The following is a 24,635-nucleotide window of genomic DNA, read 5'->3' as shown; positions in this document are numbered from 1 at the left end:
ACAACAGTGAATTTTTTTTATGTGTGTAAATTTTAATGACGCGGAAGATGGAAGTGGGATTTTTCTTCTATTTATGAAATAGGCTCTTGAACTTGTTTTCTCCAACACATAAACACAACTCTTATTTTCTGCAAAGCTTAAGTATGACTTTTCCATGCAGTTGTATGGACAACATCGGTGCTTTTGGAGCAAGTCCCTTAAGGGCTACTCCACATGATCAAACACTGTAAATAAGGCATGTTTTTTATGAAGAACACTGCTTTAAATGCTGTTTTGTATGCTATTTGTATGTAAGTGAATAAAGAAATCCTTCCTCTTTCTGTATGCACAAATGAGGTTTATATTTTCGAGTGTTAACTGCTGATGATACCAAAGTTTGAGCAATCACAGCACTGATTGAGGCTAAGAAAAATATTAAAGATTTGGGATAAATTTCATTCTACAAGACTGTTCATAAAGAACAATTAAATGAATTATTTTGTCAAAATTTTTGAGTATCTTATCAACAAAATATTTCCAGAGCTTCTTTAAAAATATTTCTAAAGAATAATGAGATATCTCTCAGAGAAAGAATCATGTATATTTTCATTTCTGTTGTTTTTAGATTAGCTTCAATGTGTGTCTTCTCTCTGCTGAGCCTTGAATGTCTGTCTTCTCTCCGTAAGAATATCCAGTTTTACCCAATTTATCATGTTTGTTGCAGCTTTGAGTAGGAGGTGCAGTCTATTTTTCATGGTTTGTTTTGAAATGCACATCTTGTTTTCATGTTGTCTTTGAAATTCCCATCCCCACTTATCTTTAGATGAGAGAAAGATGTTCATTTATGCAATACGATATAAGATGTATTTGAGGAAGATAATTGCACTTTTTGTAAACTCTACAAGGGCATAAGAATGAAGGTTATTGTTTTCAATAAAAATATTCTGGCCTCTCAAAAGTGATTAAAACAATTCTCTTGAATCTTGAATAGATGTTTTCTTTCTTTTATAAACTGAACTGATATGGAAAAAAAAATCATATCCAGTTCTTCTGATGAGTTCCGACTCTTGTTTATGTCTGCATATCCAAATTTTTTAAAGTGTAAGATACCTCTCTCAGAAACACCCAATGGGGCATGTCTAAAAAGAACTACATTGCCCAAAGGCATCACTGCTAGGAATGACAATTTATCAGAAAACATTTACCTCAAACTCTAGTGTTTTACAGGGTCCTGAGAGTCTGAAGGTGTTCTCTGGAGGCACTAGCTTTTTTTCATAGGTCTCTGCTATGGGCTCCAACTGTCCCAAAAGAATCCTTGGCCCAAGAAGCTTCTAACAGAAATTGCGATATAAATCACCTGACCATCTTGCTTTGGAGTAGACAAAAAAAAAAGTCTAATCTGAGGTATCTCCAGTAAAACACTTCAAACTCAACTTGCTTTTCATTAGTGAAATTGTTTTGCCTTTTTTCATTTATTTGCTTAACTGCCATTCTCCAGATGTAATAATCACCCCTTTGTACTATTTTTTTATTCTGTGATGTTCCTTGTCCCGGAGACTGCAGCTGCTGACTCCACCTGTCATGCAAATCCTGTCATGCAAGTCAGCAGTGCAGCTTAAGAAACTTTTCACCAATGTGATTTACTCTGCTTCCTTTTACCCTTTTTTAAAACAGGGTTAAATTGCACTATCACCAGTTTTAGACTACACTCTACCTATCTTGATCTACATATGCTATAAAACAGTTACATGGATTGGGAATCCAATACTGAAATCTGTGATGAAAATCCTAACTCCAGATCAAGGCACTGGAAAGCCAGGCCTATTGAAGTTACAAAGTTGTGCAACTAAGCCCAGAGCTAAAAGCTAAAGTCTGAGCAGATTCTGAGTGTAGAAAAATAGTGATCTCTGAGTTGGCAAAGTATAAGAAATTGAGCACAAAATTTTAGTAACCAGAAATGCCAGGGAAATTTAATATCAGCTAGTGCTGTTAGCCCTGCCCAAATTGCCCAAATTGCCTAAAGGTGTAAACAGCTTCGGCTGTCACTGAAGCTAATAGGTTTTTTTCCTATCTGAGAAAAATAACACAGACTAAAAAATGTTAAAGGCAATGATGTTCAGAGGTAAATATGATGAAAAATGAAAACATTTTTTTATTATATGAAAAGATAGCTGAGCCACACAAATTAATGAAATTCCTATCACAGGGCAGTCAGTGATTCTATAAATTAATGAAAAATTAATCCAAGATAAATCTACAAACTTTAGAGGAATTTCACTATGAGAAATCCAGCATTTTAGTTGACCTACACCTCTTTGGTTTCCAAACATTATTACAAATGTCAAAAGAGCCACTTAGATTGTGTCTCATTTTCCTGAGTGCCACTGTTTGTGTTTCACTTCTGGTGTAGACGAGTCTTATTTTTTATATTTAGCCAAAAAGTCCTAAGTATACTGAAGGCAGAAAGAACCTTTTTTAGGACTAAGTATACAAATTAAAATGGAGTTAGCATAACATCAAAACTTTTTTGCATGTTTTAGGATAAAAATAGAATGTGAGGAATTATATTTTCCTCTGTTAAGAAACCATTCATTTGGAATTCTGTGGTTAACAGATCATCTGCAGGCATCATGTTGCATCACTTATTACTAAGATAGCATTAATATTACAAGGTTTTAAAAAAAAACTTGACTGTCCATCATTTGGTCCATTTACATTCTATTATCTTCACTTTCTGAACCAATACTTGTTAGTTATTAACTGCCATAACTGTCTGTCAAGTTATATACTGGATTCATTCCTCACTTTTAAAAATTCTACCTGTGGCTTCACTGCCACAATTATTCCTTTTGAAGCTCAATTAATTTATCCTTTGATTTTTTTTTCCAGTACAAGAGTCAAATTACTGTGGGTGATTTGTCATCCATAAATGTATTTAATTTACACGAGTTTAAAGGTTGGTGTTCTAGAAAGTCAAGGTTTTTGAAACACAAAAGTATGAATTTAGAATGATCAAGAACTATTATGCTATATCCTTTAGGACACTCCTGGTAGGATACAACATTCACAAGATTTTTGTAAGCACTTAAGCCAGCATCCTTCTTTGCCTACTCTGTGATATTGAAGTAATTTGTTTTTCAAAGAATTTACTTGTGCACATCTATTCTCTGTTTTCTTGTATGTATAAATGTATACACATAAATAAATAAATGTATATATGTTTATATTTACATCTGAAATTACTATTCATTTGTTAATATGATTTGCACTTTGACCCTGCCCTACTCATCACGTTGATGAATCTTTTCATCACAGAGTCCACTGAGTTTACATGGCAAAAGGACAATCACAAGATTAGAATCATAGAGATGAAAATGTTGTATAGTGATGAAAGATCATGTTCAGTATATATGTGGATGTCTTTATCAAAGAATTCGAATACTTGATTTAACAATGAGAATATATCTTCAAGTTCCATTGTTAAATGTATGAATGCATTTACCATTCCTGGAAGTTATTTTCTTCTTTTTCTAGTGTATCTGAATTGTTATCAAGTGTAAAAATATCTTCCTCTTCCTTACTAGTTTCCCTAAATCTGATGAGAAATATTTTCAGTTTCCATAAATCAAAGTCCTTGTTGAGAATCAGGCTACTCCCCTAGTCAAGGGAAATGGGAATTTAGCACTATTGCTTTATTTATCACTTGGATGCTTAGATCTGTGTCCCACCAGCTCAGATGTTAAAACAGATTTGGAAGACTGACAGAAGTCATAAGGCACATTATGAAAGCAGAGGCATTATTTTATGGCCATAGACTCTAGAGAAGCTTTGTATTCATAGTATAGACTGGAAGAGACTAAAATTTAACTATATTGCTACAAAGGTTATTCATCTCTCAATTGAAACTGCACACAAAACCTTTTACTATAATTTTTACTAATTACTGGGCATTAAAAAGGACATGTTTTAATGACAATAATGATGAGCAAATAGCCATGACCCTCAAGAGGGAACACTGATTAAGAAAATAGGTGACAAACTGTGCAAAAGTTCTGATTAAAATATACCTTAGATGAATATGCAAGGTCCTGTCTATGAAGAGAGCTCCTAATGTACTGAAGGTGCTCATTAATTAGCCCCTTCACAGATTTGATTTAGATTACTACTTTGCATTTTTAAGTCAACATTTTTATGCTTAAATAATAATCTCCCTAATAACTTATAAGTAGGCTCAGGAGACCATTTTGTAAATGTGTAACATTTTGAAAGAATAGTTTTTTTAAATATTAATGCAATTAACACAATTTGTGAGGGCTTTTTTTTTTTTTTTCCTCTCATTTTTGTCATGTTATATGGTTAGAGGTCTTCATTTGTTTTGTTGTCAGGAGATATTTTGTTGTCAAGTCAGCATTTATTTGCACTGTCAAATCAACTTTATACTAGCCAAATTTAGCCATGTCCTGCTTGTGTCATGCACTGCAGGAAGATACTAATCAGACTGGGGCATAAGTGGCTATGGCCTGTGACTTTCAGAAATCACAAGAAGGAAAATCTGTTTATTACCAATCTCACTGGGACTATAACGAAGCTCAGCTAATGAATTTAAAGTATCGGCACACATTACTGATTAATACTTATTTTATATATCATATTGTTAGGGCTGCTTTTTAAGTATACTAGCATATCCATCCTGTTCCATAAACCCGACAGAGGTTTTTGCCATATTTTGTCAAAATGTGCTTTGCCTAGAGTATGTATTTTCCATGGGAAACATCTCTTCCAGATTGCAAAGACATTGTTTAGTAATAATTTAGAGAGATGTGTGGGAAGGCACTATCCCAACCTGCTTGAGATATTGCTCATTTGCTTTGATCATTTGCCTTTGATCATCTGCAAATTTAGGCCCTGTTATTGGTAACGCTCATGGGTTTAATTCTCCTTTAGATAAAGGCTTGCAGCAGTAAGATCTTGAAGATTTTTTATTCTTTTCATCCAAGACTGAAGGCTCTGATGTTCTTGGATGAGAAATGCTAGATAAATGCAAAAGATACAGGACCTTTTCCCCTATGAATTCTGCTAGAAATCTCCTTCTCTCTACTCCTCCTCTTCCTTCTTCTTAATACTATTAGGCAACATGCCCAGGCTCTTTGCTACCACCACACAGTCTGAGTACATACTTCTTGCAACAGCTGTATATGTCCATTCACCTAATCCAAAATGTGATGTTCCTAAGTCTGGAATTAGGAGAGACACATAGGAGGAGGCTTCTTAGTGCCAGTTTGGTATTTCCCATAAATTATCCCTCTGACAGGCACTTTTAAATTGGACTGAAATCTGATTAAAACCACAGATTATTGTCTAATAAAAATAAACAAGAGATGATAATGCATATGCGGCTGAGAAGAAACTGTGTCTGCCCCATATCATCCCAAATTTTCAATAGATTATTTCCTTATCAGAGGACCTTTTTTGGGAGGAAAAAAAAAAAACAGAAGAAGAAGAAGAAAAAAAGAAATGCTTTAAAAGCATTATGTTCTCCTTTCATGGTGGTAATGTGCAAATACCAAAAGGCCAGGAAGAACTGGAGGCATCCTGGTCTGATATTCTGTTCCAGGTGCATAAAAGAACAATAGGAGCACGTGTGCTATCACAAACCCTGTGCAGAATAAAGCAGTGTGCATACCTTTCAGTTTCATCAGAGAACATACTGAGGCTTTAAGTCAATTAATCAGGGTTATTTTTGCGTAATTCAGAGGGATACACCCTTGCAAAATTAAGTTGAGGAAAATATATGAAACTTACCAGTTTTGTTCCCACTCTACCAGCTGAACAGACACTCGAGTGAAAAACCAATTCATATTTCTTTGCCTTGCTGAGGAGAAACAAAGTAAAACCAGCTGCAGAAATGACATATAATGCTTCTGACAATTCCTGGCAATTCTTTTGAAGCTTTACAGTAGGAAGTTAAAATATATTTTGTCTGTTGTATTGCTGTTTGAAAGACAGCCACCACAAGGGAAGCCTGACTGGAAAGTTGGTAGTGACTGCTCTTGTTCAAAGGGATCCCTGCTGCTTGTGCCTGGAGAGCCCTGCTACAGGTAGGAGGGTTGTCTGCTGACATCTTTCCTTAACCAAAGTAGAAAATCCACTCTGACATTCCAAGAAAATGGACACAGCAATTAGCTCAGAGCATCTAGTCAAAGCTCTGTCAGTTGGCAACCTGTGCTGCTTCCAAAGTCAGAGGAATACAAGTGGTGAAGCAGTTTGTGTGTTTTGGCAGTCACATTCAAACCAACAGAGTGTTTTGAAAGGAGAATATCAACTTGAAAGGTGATCAATCATCATCTTAACCAAAATTAGGCTTTTGAAAATCTGCTATTTAAAGACCAAATTGTGAAATTTGCAGTTCAGATGTTATTTTCATTTTAACATATGGATGGGAAGGATGTAAATCCTTTAAAGATGTAGACTTTCTTCCTAAAGCAAACACCTTTGAAAAATGCTTGATATTACCTGGAATCAATATGTAAGAAATGTTAATAAGACTGGTGTTCAACAATTTTTTTATCTAACTGTATCCAAAAAGAAGATAGAAATACATGGGAACTGTGGTGAGACTAAAGCTAGAGATCTTTCATGATAGTTGTGCCATGGGACAACAGAAGAATCATGGAAGTGGGCAGCACAAAGCCTCATTCAAATGAGACTATTCTGACCATTACTGAGAAAAAAGAAGACTTCTGAGATGAAAAATGCCCAAATGTAGTGACTGATTGCTGATAGGACTTACTTACACAGCAAGCAACATTTGACAAGGCAGGAAAGACTCAGCTTCAGGTGTAAGTCACAGTTTCAATTCTTGTCCCTAATAAAAGTCATTAAGTGCTATGAAAGTTGATAACATACCTTTAAACTAAACAAGTAAACATAAAAGCTTGATAAATAATTTTAGAATTCTGGTGTAAAATGTCAGCTCGTTCAGTTCATATTCAATAACTTCACTGCATTTAATATTTTTACAAAATACATCACATCTTTGTATTTTGAATATTAAGGTTTGTCAAATGTAAATATGCCTGACTTCTGAGAACATATGAAAAATAAAGGAATGAAATTACATTTCTCTAGAAAATATCTTGTTTATAGTGGATGCTTATATAACGTATCCTAAATTTTTTTGTTTGGTACCACTGGAAATCTACAGACCTTTATTTTGGTTACAGATAACAAGCTGTTTCTTAAGTTTCATTTTGTTTCATTTTATCCTAGTGTCTTAATATCTCCTGATACAAAACACATTATGTCTATCTTCCTCTTGACACACCAGATAAGTATTTTATTCATCATTTGCAATCCCAGATTCTCTTTTGTGTAAGTTTGAACCATCTAAACTTGCATAAAGTAAAAATGATTACTGTAACTAGAAAACTGAATATTGATTTAGAGATAAATATAGCTACATTTCATCTAAACTTTTTGAAAACATTAATTGGCATACTGGGAATGATCAATATTGTACCTCTTAAATAAGATAGCTGGGATGAAATGTTGACAAGTTTGTTAGAAGGAGGACAAAAGGGCTGTAAAAGCTATATTCCAGGTGAGACTATTTGGTTATTCTGTGTGTTGATTTTGAAGTCTTCTTCCATTAGAATTTTTTCCATAAGGAATAAACCTTTGATAGATCATAATTTTAAAGAAAATTGTCTTACTATGGACTTATATTTTATTCACCCCAGACTTATCCTTTGTTTAGTAGGTATGTATCTGTGGCTGATGGCATCATGGAAAAGAAATTCATTGTTCTATTCTGTTGATCAGTTTTGCTAAAAGGAGTTGCTGGGAGTTAGTATTTGCTGAGAATGATGATTTGGACTCCTGTAAGGTATTTTGGATGGTATTTCCTTTTCTTTCTCAACTGAAGCAAATTAAGGTCTTCAGAGAAGCAAGTGTTGTCCACCACTTTGTTGTAACAGAATAGTCTGTAAGCATTCAAAATTTAGTCATAGAAACAGTTCAATGTCAATACAAAACAGCAACAATGGCAAAAAAATCTGGATGCTATTTATAAGACAAGAGGCTTAAAACTTGGGAAATAACCAAGGTAGGGCACTGACAGTTCAGTTCAGAAGTTGTAATACTTACAGAGTAGCAGAAATCCTCTTGGCACAGGTTTTGAATAGTTTTGGCACTGTATAGCTGGAGCACTGAATCAGAAATAGCCATGATGAAGAAAGCCATGGAGAATCCTTGCAGGGTCCCTGTAAAAATATTCCTGAAAATAAATGGTGCTGGAAATAGTCATCTTGGTGCCTGCTGTTAGCCTCAAGCATCAGAATACTAATGAAGGCCACCTCATTGATTGAGTGTATCTTCATGTGCGTTAAATAGAGACCAAATTCTACCTCTTTACATGATTTCTGAAGTCCCACTTAAGTTTCTTCAGATTCTGAATTGTGTAAAATAAATATGTATGCAGTGAAAGTGAGGGACATTAATCTCTTATTTGCTGGAAAATGGACCTGTTTACTTGCTGAGTTAAACAGGATATGTAGAAAAGCATGTGCTTGTTCTTCTGGCTCATCTGTTTTCCTCTTAACCCTATAGAAAGTAGGAATATATAGGAGAAGGGATGGGAAATAGTTTTACCTGCAATCCAGGGAATCTATGACACTATGAGTATCACCTGCTGGTGACACATTTTTCACTCCTCTATGCCACCTGGTAGGTTCAGACAGAGAGAAGAAGATGAGAAGCCAGACCCCTAACTGCAAAACTGTAAAACGTTGTTCTCATTTCAAACATGTGCAAAGCATCAGAGAATTGAGCTTTATTTTAAGGAACTGAAGGAATACTGTGTGAAAGGACTGTGTCATTAAATCTGGTGATAATTATGGACTTGAAATGTAAATTGTGTTTCTCAAGCTTTTTTTTTATTATTTCATTTCCATTGTAAATGCTTCAAACAATGAAGCCTCATTTACTGCAGAGAATGTGTGAAATGACATGCAATATGCTGTGCAACATCTGTCTGCACACATCACATTTCATTCACTAGCAGTAAAATAAATAGTGGTTTTTAAATTATATTGGCTGACCATAACCTTCCCATTCTAGTGAAAAGCATGGCATTATGCATTGCCCAGCTGCAAGTTTCAGTTTTTAGTTTACCACTGTGCTGATGGAAATTATGTTCAGTTATACTGAAAAATAATATTCAAGCCACATACTCAGATTACAGAGTAGATCACATATTAATAATTGCATTATATTCCTCTCTATACATTTGTGACCAGGAATTTTTTTCCAGAGAGTAAAGGTCATTAGCTTAACAATATTTGCTTTTATAGTAGATTGAACAGCCTATTCTTTCCATTGTATTCTGAAAGCACTGGCATGGGGCAGAGAGCCTCCTGCACTTAACACAGTGTCAAGATTAGCTATTGCAGATGTGGACTAACAGTTACTGTCCAGAAATGGCTCTTTGGAAATCTTTGAGGCTGGTGGCTGAGCTTTCAGTGTGCATTGTCATGCATTGTATCCATATATGAATATACAAACACAGCAAACATGACTGTGAGCACTCTTGGCAGCACATGAGATGCACACTTGAGATATGATGAAAACATGACAACATTTTTCTTGAACATCACGATGACAGAGAAACTCTTGTGCTGTTCTGTGCAGAAGCAGCTAGATTCTCAGACAGTTTCTAACCAATATATCTGTCCATTTTGTGCACCATTCTCTGTCCAGTCAGCATTATCTCTAGGCAAGCTCATTAACTATGAAAGCTGGGTTGAAGACCCAAATAAGGATTTCTTATTGCTTAAATTTTCTTGTTTCTCAAAATACACTTGGGATACATCTCAGGTCTGGCAAAATATTGCTGAAGCCAGAATCTTTTCCTATGTAGGAGTGAACTCTTTCAAAAAAGATTTCAAGGATCTTGAAAGGATCCAGAGTGTATGTCTCTGTATGCAAACTGAAGAATAAACAGATAAAATTTCCTGCCTGCTCTTCGCTCCAGTTATGCTGTAGAGGGCACATGGCAGTGAATTCAATAGGAGGAAAGTCTGAACTTTTATCAGTATCAGATTCAACATCAAATAACATCTTATTTGTTGCTGAATGGTCTAAAACATAATTGCAAAGTGCTCTTCTAATTAGTTATCTTTAAAATTTTGCCTTTAGCATGTTACATTCGGCAGCTTTGTGAAGTGTAAAAAATGCAAAATAAGTGGATACTGTCTGGGGAAACAGCTACTTTTTTCTAATACTAAAAAAACAACAGCTTGTAAGGGTCAATCTTTTAAAGTGTGTGCTTCACTGAATGCAATTATTAATAATTTTCCTTCAGGAAAAATATTAAATTAAGTGTTAAAGTACAGATCTAAACAGTGTTAAGTGCTCAGAGCTACTGAGTTCATAGTTTCAGCTATATTTCAGTGTGAGATAATTGACCTTCCACAATGCAAATGTAGAGCTGGCACTGACTGATGCAAAATGACTCATCCTGTCTCAGTATTTTATCTCCTTGCATTTATTTATTTATTTCTGTGTCCATCCTCAGTTGCCATGAAGGTCTCTGTGGGAGTGCTTCAGATTGAGTCCTTAGCTTTCTACATTTTTAGTAAGCACACAGCTTTCAGGATGATTTCCTCTGATATGACACCAAATAATATGATAAAGTCTTTTTTTTTTTTTTTTTTTTGTAATGGCTTTACTGCCTTCTAAGCCAGTTGAATTTATTGAGAAATAAAACTGTAAGCTATGGTTAAGATGATTTTCATAGGTAAATGAATGAAATCCTCAAACTGTATCAATCAGGCACAAAACCAAAAAAGAAAGATGGTAACAGGGTTTTTTCACTGTGCTTATGGTACTGTAAAAGACCTGTAATATTCATTCTAGTGTTTTATTATTAAAGTGCTTTCTGTAATTACATTTTAATAAGCTGACTGACGTCACTAATTACAGATTATGGCTTTTCTGAAGCAATACCCAATTGCAGATGCCTTCTCAAAGTATCATGCTGATAACATCTAAACCAGAAAAGATACTTCTGGTTTGCTGATCAGAAACAGCAGATATGAAAAGCATTTACTGTTGAAAGGAGACAGGACCAGTGCAATTGGTAGGATCTAAAGCAGTAGCATCCATTATATTTACCTTAAATGTAGTGGTTTTGTATGTGTGTAGGTATAAATCTGGGTACATAAACCTGTGCACATAAACACATATACATATCTATTGCTCTCCAAGTACACATGTATGTGTTTATCTTTGTCCAAGTAGTCTGAGAAAGAGAGCTGCTCTGTTCCTATCAAAATATGCTAGCTTGAATTTGCATTGTTGTCTATCCCTGGCAGCATTTCACAGTGGAAGATGTGTTGCTGAAAAACAGACTTTGAAAAGTGTGATTAGGAAAGAAAGACTGCTCTGGTGGGAAAGATCATGTTCTGTGTGATCAGAGCTTACAGGTTGAATTATTACTCTTTCACAAGACAGATAAATTTAGACAAGTCAGTTATCCTTATCTTATACAATGGCAAACAAATACCTTATGTGAAAAAAATCCTTCTATCCTAGCTTGCAAGAAAATTACAAAAATGTCTAATATTCGTCCATATACAATTTTTTTGTCAATTTAAAGGCTTCATTCTAAATATTGGTGTGGATTTTCTACACAGAAATCTCAAGTGTATTCCAGGCCAAATTAAAAATATGAAAGGCATCTTTCTACCAGCAAAAACCCCTTGCTACAGTGCTTTGAAAGGTAGCCACAGGAAGGGAGAGAGGTAGGAACTAAACCAATTCAGGATCTGTGTTTCTTCAGATCAGAGCTGTTATTTCAAACACATTTTTGCTATCTAGGTCTCAGCCATCTTAGTGAAAACAGATTCTTTTGTAATTAGTTATACAGTACAGAAGCTGGCATCTGAAAGGACTGATCACAATTATTTACATCATCTGCTGCCACATCTCCTTCCATACAACAGCCTAACAGCAGAAGTCCTCAATGGAAACATGGGACATTTTTGTCCTAACTTTAAGTCAGTGACCTCTTCTGCAGAGAGAGCAGGAGCTTCAACATGTATCTGTGACATCAAAAATTGGGTTGTAGGTCTGTGGAATCTCCTTCTCTGATGTAGTCTATTGATGTAGAAAAGTTCCAACAAATGACCTCCTTTAAGACAATGACTTGAAAATCCATTTTTCTGTATGTAAGGTGGCTGCACTGATGACTGGCACAATTGTCTGTTCTGGACTTATTTCTGCTCTCTGGTACTTACTCAGGTCTAGATACAAGGAGCCAGTCCAATAAAACCGAAATCAAATCCGGTAGATGTATGCAGAAAATTCCAGTTTTGACAACAGACATGTACATATGAGATGATATTCTGCTGAGGAATAATGGTGAATATATACAACCATTTTAACATTCTTGAATGTTAAATGTGGATAGCCTCCGTAGAAAAATCATAGAACCAGAGAATCATAGAACCTATATTGGCAAAAGCACAGTCTAGAAAAGATGGCCAAGCACCCTGACTAGCTGAATCTTAAAATGTCCAACGTTGGAGAATCCACCACTTCTGTGGGGAGATTATTCCAATGGCTGATTGTTTTTACTGTGAAAAATTTTCATCCTATGTCCATTAAGAATCTCTTCAGGAGTAACTTATACCTGTTGCCACTCATCTTTTCTATGTGACTCCTTATGAAAAGGGAATCTCCATCTTCTTTGTAGGTACCCCTTAAATACAGAAACATGGTGCTAAGGCCACTCTGAAGTCTTCTTTCAAGGCTGAACAAACACAGCTTTCTCACCATTTCTTGTTCTGGCAGGCTTCCTGGTCCTTTATTCTCCTTTGTGGCCCTTCTCTGGACCCTCTCCAGCCTATCCACTTCTTTTCTTTTTTTCTTTATAGTGGGGACCAAAACTAAACACAGTATTCAAGGTGTGGTCTGACAAGTCCTGTTTTAGCTTCTGGAGGGCATCTGTTTATTTTTTTCTACTTTTTTTATGTTAAGACACTCAAGATATATTAATTGTTCTCAGAGAGCAGATCAGAATCTGACTAAAATACTGATCTTCTGTCTATTTAAATTTCACTTCTGAAAAACAGAAGTGCAGAATTTGTTAATGTGTATTTGCAGAGCTCATGGAGGAAGTTAATCCTATTTAATTTTACTCACATACCTCACCTTGAGTTTAGACTCTGTGTCCTTGCCTTGAAAGACCCTCAAAGTTTTGCCCCAAGCTATCTCTCTAACCTTATTCCCTGTTGCATTCCTCTTCTTTATGCCACCAACACCTGTGTTCATTTGTCCTCGATCACTCTCTCTAGGCTTTTTCCCATGCCTGTACATTCCAGCTTGCACTTCTTTGCCAAGTCACAATCCTGCTTTCATTAAAGCCCATTAGCCAAAACAAAAGTAATGCATTTCTTTCACCAGATTTAAAGTGGGTAAAGAAAGACAAATGAAAAGCCCACCCAAATCCTGGTCTGAAGTAGTAAGTCAGTGTTCCATTTCCTTGAGTCAAAGCTACTTGCCCACGAACATGATCAGGCAGATAAAACTGCAGGACTTGGGAGATGATCCTTCTCACAAAAAGAAATTAGAGCAGATTTATTTAAAGTCTTCTACATTGCATAGTCAGGATCACACCAGTAAGTAATTTCAGTATTTAAGTGTTTTATGTGGCTGTCTTTTTAATATTATTTCCATGACCCCTACATAAAGATATCAATGCAGCCTGCTGAAATTGCTATTCAATGAGAACAGTAATTCTCATCTATCTTTAGCAACGTCTCATTAACACAGAGCTAATGAGGGCTAAATTCTGCCATGAGGAAAGTTGACAAAGCAGTAAAATCTTCACCAAGAAAATAGAGGATTTTTACAAGGGCTTAGGTTTACTGCCTTTTAAAAAGAGCCGGGCGAAGCTCGAGTCTGATCTGTGTTTCTTCCTCAATCCGGGAAGCAGTTGGCACTGCTCCTTTTGCTGGAGTTGCTGGCTCCATTTCTGCTCCATATAAGGTTGCCCAGTGCTCATCCACCTCAAATCTAGAGATCTTGCAACAGTACCTGATGTGGCTGATATCTATCCCACGTGATCCTCTCTGATCCAGGCACTGGGGAGATGTTTCAATTGGCTTGAGTTGCTCCTAAAATGTAAACTTAATAGAAAGAAAAGGAAGAAAAAAAATAAGTCAATCAAGCAAGCATTTCCTGGCCACAACTTTTTGAACTGCTGAATTTGAGATTTTTACTAGAGGTTAGAAATGGTCTCTGTTGACTCTTTGCCCCTTTCTACTCAGGAAAACATCAGCAGTGGTGATAGAAAGAGCAGGTTTCTACCTGCCCCTGCCCCATGGACTCAGGCAGGGTGTGTTCCACCCGCTGCAAGTGCTACCCAGGCACACTGCAGGGCTCGCAACCTACTCTTTAAATGTTTAATTTCTCTTTTAATTATTTACCTATAAAAGTATCACGGCATTTAAAAACATGCTTCACTGAAAATCCATCCTAAACTTTATTCATTCTGAGATGTGAAAGTGGACACATAATGCATAACCTTTAAAAGATTAAAAAATTTTTGTTGGGTTTCACTCAAGAAGACCCTCTTCCTTGCATCTTAATAATGCAGAGTAGGTTGGCAGAGAAACAGAGAAAGCACTGCACCAGAAAGTTTGTTTCCTAATCCTTTGACAGGCCTCCTATTTTTTTTTCCTCTATGTTCTAGAAAATAGACCAAAAAAAAATCTCAAACAATGTAAGTGCTAAACTTAGCACTGTCAGACAGTAAAAGATCAGAGCTATGTGTTGTAGTCTGGACCTGGAACTGCTGTTAAGGATCTCCTAACTAACTCTGCTTAACAGCATAAAAAGATTCAAGGGGAAAAAAGTTTTTTTTTTTCTGTTTGCTTTTTTAAGTTGATTAGTCTAGTGGGCATTAAATCTTTCATTATGAAGTTTCCTTTCAGGATAAAATGTTTATTTTCAATCTTGAAAAAAAAAACACTTTTAATCTTTCAAAAAATCCCTTGACTTTTCTAGATTTGGATTGCATATGTTATCTTTTAATGATACACAGGAAGGTCCCCTAGGAATTGCAGTGTCGTTTTCCAGTATTCCTTGAGGGATTTACAGGAATGCTCACAGCTATTCCTGCTTCATCAATTATTTTCCTCACAGATAAAAGTTTATTTATCTGTATAAAGATTTCTTATTTTTTCCATGTTGTTATCCATTTTCTCATTTGTCCTTATTTCCCTGATTCATGAAATGATCATGAAGAAAGCAACAGCTGTGCTGAAAGCAGCAGGGTTGGGGGGAAGAAGTACATTCTTGTCTCAGCTTATTACTAAAAATGAGAAGTAAGGAAAAAAGAAGCTGTCAAAAAAGGAATAAACAGGAATTCTGCATTTTAAAACTGACCTGTTTTGTAAAGACCCAACATTATTGTCTGCATATATATAGAAGAATTTTAACACAAATGACATCACCTTCTGGATTGGTTTCAAGGGCATTTAGCAATGCCACACTTCTTTTAATTTCTCCATAGTGCTAGAATTTTTTTATGATCATTCAGTCTGAATCTAGCTGAAGTCAACTGACAAAGCACAATTTCTCCTCAACAAATGGAAGACTTTTCAGCCTTTCAAATATCCAATTCAAACTAAAGCTTACTAGCAGAGAAGCGCACGTTTAAAGGGAGGCTTAAATGGTGTCTGTAGTCCTGTCAAAATTAACAGAAATGTATAGCTGAAGTGTGAAGGATGCTGGATAATGCTTTCTAATCGATGTTTAATCATTACTTGCATTCATCGTTTTAGTATTTATGTACAGGGAAGATTTACTATTCCATGTTAGAGCTCTTCTTCATTATAGGTGAATGCCCTCACTGTTCCAATTTCTGCGTGTTGCTTCTTGCCCTGTCATTGGACACCATTCAGAAGAGTCTGTGCCCATGTTCTTAACCTACACCACCAGGTATTTATACACATGCATAAGATGCCTGTGATCTATTATGTCTCCAGGTTGAACAATACCATCTCTCTCGGCCTCTCTACATAGCTCCCGTGTTCCAATACCTTAATCATCTTTGTGGCTCTTTGCTGGATTTGTTCCACCATGTCCAAGTTCTGCTTATACCAGGAAGCTCAGGACTGCACTCAGCATTCCCTGTGTGACCTGTCTAGTGCTGAGGACAGGCAAACCTGCAGGCAATGTGATGCTGTTCCTGATGCAGCCCTGGACAGGCTGTTTGCCCTCCTTGCACAAGGGCATGTTGCGGGCTAATTGTCCATTCAGACCACCAGAGCCTTCTCTGCGAAGCTGCTTCCCAACCAGTCAGCAGTTGTGCAGGTGTACTGCCTGTAGGAGTATTTCTTCCCTGTTTCTTCAGGTTACTGCCATCCCTCTGAACATCAGCATAAGCATGTGGTTCATCAACAATTCCCCCTCAGTTTTGTATCATCTACAAACTTGCTGAAGGTGCACTCTGTCCTGTGGTCCAGGTCATGCAGGAAGATAATGAATTGTGTTGGCCCCAGTATCAACCACTGAAGTACACCATTTATGCCTGGGCTTTGTCTGGACTTCGTGCTCCTGATCACAACTCTTTGAGCCCAACAGTTTATCCAGTTTTCAAAACACCTCACCATTCATTTATCTAGCCTATATTTCACGAGTTTGTATAGGAGGATTTTATGGGATACACCGCTGTAAGCCCTACTGAGGTCAAATCAAACCCCTCTACTTGTGTGCACCAAACCAGTCATCTCATTGCAGATTTTTGGTCAACCAAGAATACTCCCCAATTTCCATACTGGCAATTCCTACTCGCCCTCTTGTCCTTCCTATAGATGGTTTCCTAGATTATTTACTCCATCACTTTTGCAGGGATCAAGGTGAGGCTAACTGACCTGTAGTTCTGCCAATTGCATTTCTGTTCTTCCTAAAGACAGGAGTGACATTTCCTGTCTCCCAGTCCTCAGAAGTCTCCAACATTTGCCAATACCTGTCAAAAATTATTACAAGTGATCCTGCAATGACACCAAGTATCCCTCTCACCCTTCCTGGGTGCATTCCATCAGCTTCTGTGGATTTTAAGTATTTCCTGAGCAGATTCTCCTCCTCTGAGGGTGAGTCTTTGCTGCAGACTTACCCTCTCTTCTTAGGGACTTGGAATTCCTGAAGTCTCACCGTTGCTTCAGTAGGCACTGCAGGAAAGGCCTTGAGTTGTTGGACTTTTCCATGCCTTTTATCTGTTGGAACCATCCAGCAGCCTCTTTGTTTTCTCTAGTCTTTCTTTTTGCTTTTAGTGCACTTGTAGATGCCACATGAGGCTTACTTAATTTTCACTTTAACATTTCTGTCTTTCTTTACCAAAAATCTGAAAACAGGAAAGAGAAAAAAAAGAAAGGGGAAAAAGAAGGGGGAAAAAAAGAAAAAATAAGTGGTATGTATTAAATAAAATACAAAATTCTGTAGTGAACCTTGTATTAGCTCTTTTACGCATGATATAATATTACTGCACTGGCTTTACTGTGGGTAATCCCCAATACTTGTTAAAATGTAGTTCTTTGCCGTGCTATAATTTAGCACTGCATGCAAAGACTTCACATATATGTAGAGAGAATTCTGGAATTCCTGAAATTATTTTTAAGTTGCTATACTACGCAACCCAATTCTTTTTTATATTAGTGTGAATAAAAGCATTGTATTGTTGTACTGTAGGCACATAATTTGTCTTACTAGCATCCAGGATCCCAGACACAGAGTCTCACATAGCTTCTTAAAACAGAATAAGAGCTTTTCTGACTCTAGCATAACATGTTGTCTGCTTGGATGATATGATTTAAGCAAGCAAATCACACATTTTGGTATCTCCACTCAGAACTGTAAGGTTCTTGTTAGAAACATTATGAATTTTATCTCAGATACAGCTTTCACAGTCAGTACCCTGTTCCAGCCCCACAAATCTACTTTTCACATCCCAAACACTCTGTACACCATTTATCCATTCCCATCTTTTACCCATATTTCCTATAAGAGAGAGAGTATGGTCTTTCTCTCTTTTTTTTCCATCTCCACCTTTTTCCTTTTCTTTTTCTGTGTTAACCTTTCATTTTCAGAGATAACGGCTCAACTCGAATGGAAATTCTTTCTTTCCCCATAGAAAAGTAGCCAGAGACACGAACAACATAGGATTTCAACAGAAATGTTTCCATTTCCGTAAAGTTAAAGCAGCTTTATTACCCAATGTTCTATGTGCACAGTCATCAGCAGTCTAATTTCCAGAAGATCCAGTGATATTTTACTTTGTTATACTTCCATTGAAATCAAGGGAAGAAGGCTGTTGGAGGGCACTTTTATGTTATAATTTCCTAGAGTTTGCTCTGCTTATGTAGAGAGAATTCTTCAGTGTAGTGTAGTGGTGTAAATTCAAATGCAATTTCAGCTGGAAATTTGTCCTGATTGAGAGTAGTTTCACTGGCAAATGCGGGAGTTCTGTCTTTTCAGGCCTTTCAGTGATGAAGTTGTTTGTGACACAAGCACACCACTTTTTTTTCTTCTTTTTTTTTCTGTTAATGGGGAAAACTTTTCTCTGTAGTTCACTAAACTACTGAAATATTTGAGTCGCATAGTGCTAAAGTGTAATGAAATAGGATATTATTTTCTCCCCTGCCTTCCTATACTCCTTGTTGTGCCTCATGCAACTACGTTATTGTTAGTGTTTTGTATTATACACAGTTGGAAATTCATTTTGCACAGAAGTTATTTTCTGTACAAAAAGCAAGAAATGAAAGATGAAGCTCTGTGTCCAGATTATTTGTTCTCAGAAGATGACAGACTGTTCAGAAGGTTTTTAGGAAATGGATGGTAGAATAGAAACAATTATGTCATCTTTCCTAGAATTTCCTGAGCTTGCAGGTACAAGGCTAAGAAGTTAGGACTGGCTTGTGAGCTGGTGTAAATCATTATAAATCCTCCTTAGTCAAAGCTATGCTAAAGTAAGGGTCGTCCTTCTGACTGGGTGGCAGCATAATAATGAATTTCTACATCAGATTTCACTATTTAAAAAAAAAAAAAAAGAAATATCAGCTGCATGAAGAGTTTCAATGGCATTTGAACTAACCAGTACCTTTCAAAAGTCACTATCAAGGTGATGTGCCAAACCACACTATAACAACCCATTTATAAATTAACTTGAATACACAGAGCATGCCAGGACCAAATAAATTAATATAAGTCGATACATTTTCACCTTGACATAATGCCACAGGAAGCAAATAAAACAAAGTTAATCTTAAAATGAATTCCTCCCAGCCTACCAATTAATCAAGTGTAACATCAAGTAGGCTTTTGGCCTCTCACAGAGTATCCTGTTTCTTACCTAATTCTGAAAATAAATGTCCAATCACATACCTTCGATATCCAACAAGTGGATTAAAGGCGGATCCTCTAATTTAGATATAGGTTGGAAAGCAAGACTCTAGAAGAAAGCCCATGGTACCTGAAGGTCCTTTTTTGTACTCATTTTTCATCTTTTTACTCCCCTGTTGCAGTAACTTCAAGTCCTTTCCTTTCCCTTTTCACTAACTGCTTCAGTGCCTCCTCTATGTCAGTGTAAAGATTTAGAGCTGGGCCCAGACTTCACTGTAAAAGCAAAAAAATTACCTTCTGAATTCCCCACCTTCCCAAAGTAGGAACCCATTCTTGTGCCTCAGTATCCCTTCTATCCTCCTGCATACTTCAACTCCCTTAAAGCAAAATCCCAATCCAGTTTCTTGTACCTTTTCCCAACCTTTCTGGTACACTTTGTTCCATTCCCTTTGCTCCCTTTTCCCCTCTTTCCTTGCAACTATCTTAAGCTTCAGAAATTAGCTTGAACTTGTTATTGTCCAGGGTGATAGCTGAGTCTTTTCTATGAAGGGGGACAGTATCAAGAGGAGGGAGTAAGATGAGAGATACAGGAGTCAAAAGGTGATGCTTAAGCCATCAAACTATAGCTGTTCTTACTGTAAAAGCAGTGAGCAGATGCCAGCTGGAAATACGAGGAGCAAGTATATTACACATTAGAAGAAATTTTCAAGTGTGAGAAAACTGCATAAATCCATAAAAGTCTTAATTTGTCAATTTGAAACACATTCTTCTGCGGTAATATCTTGCTAATTTTTTAGTAGTGAAGACTGTGTTACTTAGTATTCACAACTCGTTCCCTTCCACAGCACCTCAGTTTTGAATGTCTAGTTGAAGCATGTATTTTCACAGGAAAGAAAAAGCATGAATATTTTACTAAAGATCAAATGTAGATAAGCATTGAACCTGGCTGTGCTCTTCCTGTGATGTGTAGGTCTTGTAGTATTTCTTCATTAAGATACAGGTGAAGAGTATCACCACATGTTACTTGCTTTTACTAAAGAAAAATACTTAAGAAAATTATTTCAATATCAATAAAAGAAAAAAAAAGTTAAATCGTTCATAAAATGTATTCAAAGTTCATTCTTTTATTTTTGCTTTAAAGCTAGGCCTAGAAGTCCCATCATCCTTATTCAGTCTTTCATCTGCAGCTGAATTTTATGAGAGAAATAAGAAAAGAGGCTGTTTAAACCCTAACCCTAAAGTGAGTAAATCAGTTTTACCCAATGCCTTAAGGCTTTATTTTTATAGCTAAGACATCCAACCCTTCAATTTTTAAAATTTTTTCAGTTTACCAAGCAATTTACAGAATGCCACAGAGTCCAGGCTTTCCAGCTGGCCACCTAAAGAGAAACATAGAGCGGTAACACCATTTCTGTGAGTACTGTCACACCATGTAATATTTTGAAATAATGCTCATATATCAAGAATCTAAAGTGGGCTTTGGCCATTGGCCAAAAGTGGAAAGGAAAAATGTAGGCCTTACATGTGCATTCAAAAAGGAATAAACTAAACCCAGAAATAGTTATTTTCTCTACCTAATAGTTATACAACCACATCTTTTTTTTATAAAAGTGTTCTTTCCGTGACTCCTTAGACTGCTATATAAATGATCAGAACAAAAATGTTGGAAAGAGGCCAGATGGAAAAACAAAATGTCCATTAGAGGTAGAACAAACAAGAACAGTGTACTTTAAACTAACACTGCTCTTCAATTCAAAAACTGAATTTGCACTCAGGAGTACAGTTCTGTTTTATGGGCCTGTTTGGATTTTCACAGGTTTTTTTTCAACAAGCTGTCTCATATTCGATCACAGAAGGCTAATTCTCAGAACCAGGTTACAATACAAAGTTTATATCAACTTGTTGTTAAAGATAAACTGAGTCTATGTAAATTAGGGGTTGGGGATAAACTATGCAGGAATTGCAGACAGGAAATCTTCACTGTTTTGGGAGTCCTTGTTGAATCCATGGGGATTGTTTGTTTTATAATTAGCTGGGAATAAAGGTGAGAAAAGTTGGGAGGGTTGGAGGCAGCCTTCCCTCCCATAGTAGAAAACTTATATTCTGTGCTATGTAAATCACCAGGATCATGAAATTAGGCTCTCTGTAAATTTTTGTCCATGGCTGATAGCTTACCTGTTGCTTCATCCACTGCACAAGCCCCTTTCTAGTAATCTTTTCACATCAGCATGTTCCTTCAGGATCCTATTTGGTGTGCTCTACTCAAGACCATGTGGCTTTACTGCTCTGAGCCCAGCAAATATCACAAGTTGAGAGTCAAGGACCTAGGCCTGTCGAATATCCATAGCATGCCAAACAGCTTCAGCTGGCTGTAATTAAATGCAAATGATAATGGTGGAGAGGAAATATGTGTAGCCAAGTCAGCTCAGTAATGCTTCCAGCCTCTCAGCAACTTCAGCCATGAGTTGTGTTTGTCACAATCATCATCCTAGCACCTAGATGAAATGTGCCCTTCCTCTATTTAAAAAGCTACAGTGGGAGGAATATCTAAAGGAACGTAGGACACATGAGCTCTTCCCCAATTACCTGACCTAAAAAAGGGTCTTGAACAAAGATAGTCCAAGACAGATGCAGGTGCCTTAAACTCAACAAACTGTGGTTTATTGCTTAGTGGAACTGTTCTTTTATTAAAGAGTGAAGGGCAGGCTTATGGCTCATCTGCAGAGAATTTCTCCGGGGAGTGGCTGCCCAAGTTCAAACCTCTGTGTCAATTGTTAGATAATTACTTAGACAAAACAGAACTGCTCCAGGAAGATAAATCTAAGCACTTCCTCAAAGAACAGAAAATCAGAGGGGAGAAAACATCCACAAAAAGGCAGGAAATTGGAGCTTAAGACTGCAGCAAAGCAGTTCTGCTGGGATTTAAGGTGACTCTGTCGAAGCCACGCCAAGTGGCATCACTGAGCAGGCAGCCTGTCTACCTGCCCCTCCTGCACTGCCCTCGGACATGCTGCTGCCCAGCTGTGTGAGTGAGGAGACCCAGTGCCTGCATCGGGGGCAACAGGAATACACACACCAGGACTAACTGGGTTTTAATGACACTGACCTACAGAGGCACAAGATGCTCCCCATGATGTCCTTTAATTTAAGGTAACTGGTTTTCTTAGAGAATTTAGGCTTTAGCTACTATTCGAGCTAGAGCCAGGATGGCTTCGTCAAAACTTTGTTAAGCTGGTTTCCTTTTATTTTTTTAGCAGTGTTTAATGATTATTAATTTTAAAAAGTCCCTTTTCAGATGTTATTTTTAGGAAGGAGCAACAAAACAAAAATCATAAATTTTTTTCCAGAATCAGTGATTACAAGTAAATTGCATTTAGTTATAGTAATTATTAAAGCTTTGGATTCTTACACTCTAAGACTAGAACAGCATAGGCTGTTAAAATTTCTCACAGAAAATATAGATTTTTTTTTTCTATCACTTTAAATTTTACCTAGATCATCAAAGTGTTGGCTGTTTCTGAAGTTTTCTTAAAACTTCCTAAATTCTATGTTCCCATGTCTTTTCTTTGAAATCACCATTATCAAATTTAGCTGTCCTAACTATATGACCTACTCTAAGTCTTTAAGCATCAATGAATGATTAAACATGTCTTTCAGTTGGTAATGTTGGTTACTAAAACACAATGTCCATAAAACTTTCTGTAAAATATTGGAACTGAATTGATGAAAGGAGGTGGGATTTTTATCCACCCAAAAATGGCAGAACAATATTTTGTGTCGGCTAAGATTACCCCGTGTATGACATGGATAGTTAAATTAAACCTAATGAACTGTGGGCTAACATTTGAAAACACAGTTAAGAAGTTTTTTCCCATCAGAAGATTGCTCACAGTTAATTAAATCATTACCTTTTTTTTTTTGTGCTGTACACATAATGGAATTATTTCTATATATTAGAGAAATATTTTGCCGTATTAGAGTCAGTGCATCATGTTGAGAGATTAATATGTAAAAAGAGGTGGTTATTCACTTAGAGATGAGGTCACTTCAGATGAAAAGTCTGAGGCAAGTAATGCTATACTTGTGGGAGGAACAGTTTCTCATAATAATATTTCATATTAAATATTTTTGTTTCAGTTATGTGCTACTGGGTTTTGAAAAAGATTTGCAGGCAGTGGTTACATTCTTCACAGATTTATCATTGCTCCATAAGATGGAGAAAGGCCTATGAATTTTTTTCTCTATTTTGCACAATGTACATTGTACAGTATTTAAGCAATCCAAGAGTACTTTAACTGAGTTATCTACCATTTATAACAGAAATGTAGGTCATTGATTTTCAAATCCTGTGTCAAAAGAGGCAACTGTTTTTTGTTATTCCATGCCCTTTTACGGGATGTTGATCTGTATGGTTGACCATGGTCGTCATGTGAGTCCACATCTTCAGATTAGCTCTAAGACATTTGCCTTCATGCAGGCAAACTTTACCCTTTTTCTTCTATCTTTTTCTACAATTTTTCTTACTTTACCTTTTTTAAAAAATGTATTTTGCCTGTGAAACAAAGCAATCTACTACAGCCACAAATGGTTGAGTAATGCCATGGTTTATATGTACATAGCATAGATATATCCACTGCAATTGATTTTTGTTTTAAAAATGCCTAAGGTAAGGCTAGAACCATACTGTACTGTACATGTTGTGGATTGTTAACTTTTTTGTAATGGGAGATACATTAAAAATGGAGGCAGAATTGGTTGGGCTATTTTTCATATTAGCTAGGCCGGCCAGGGCTGGGTAAGTCTGAGGTACTGAGGTCTTAGGTAATAAGCTGGCTGGTTAAAGTCCACTAAGAAATCCCACAGCTACTCTTGACAAAAGTGAGAGTTAACTCTGTGTCTGAAATCTTGATGCATATGAGATCACAGAAATGGAAAGAGTTGAAGAAATGTATAGGTTCTACCATAGCAGCTGAAATGAAACAAGAAAGCTTACATAAAAGAAGAAACTACAGAAAGATAAAATCTGTATGTCCTAGTAACTATTTCTACTGTGATACAGTATGTTTTCCAAGTTACTGTGAGGTCTTCATAGGTCTAGATAATGCAAAGTAGACAGACTATGAAATTGGCTAGCATGGGACTGGACTTGCTTACAGAAAGAATGTCTCTAACATTTTTGTCATGTTTCCATAAATTTTACCTTTATAAAACTATAGCTGTTTTTTAAAACTAATTTTAGCCGTTAGATGATG

At 36.5% G+C, this 24,635-nt stretch overlaps 1 protein-coding gene and 1 long non-coding RNA gene across 3 annotated transcripts in view; one reads left to right on the top strand and one right to left on the bottom strand.

The window, feature by feature from the left end:
- KCND2 (potassium voltage-gated channel subfamily D member 2) overlaps positions 1 to 24,635 on the top strand; it is a 262,667-nt gene that overhangs the window by 46,047 nt on the left and 191,985 nt on the right. The gene's annotated exons all lie outside the window — the stretch shown is intronic.
- LOC138099490 (uncharacterized) lies at positions 9,031 to 21,716 on the bottom strand. Its single transcript, XR_011146726.1, has 3 exons — positions 21,559 to 21,716; positions 17,162 to 17,389; positions 9,031 to 14,168 (listed from the first exon to the last, which is right to left on the bottom strand). It is a non-coding gene; the product is annotated as an uncharacterized lncRNA (long non-coding RNA).

The sequence above is a fragment of the Aphelocoma coerulescens genome, chromosome 1A (genome assembly GCF_041296385.1).
Source record: "Aphelocoma coerulescens isolate FSJ_1873_10779 chromosome 1A, UR_Acoe_1.0, whole genome shotgun sequence".
NCBI lineage: Eukaryota > Metazoa > Chordata > Aves > Passeriformes > Corvidae > Aphelocoma > Aphelocoma coerulescens.
Note: the sequence above shows the minus strand (reverse complement) of the source record. Positions and strands in the feature narration are given on the sequence as shown.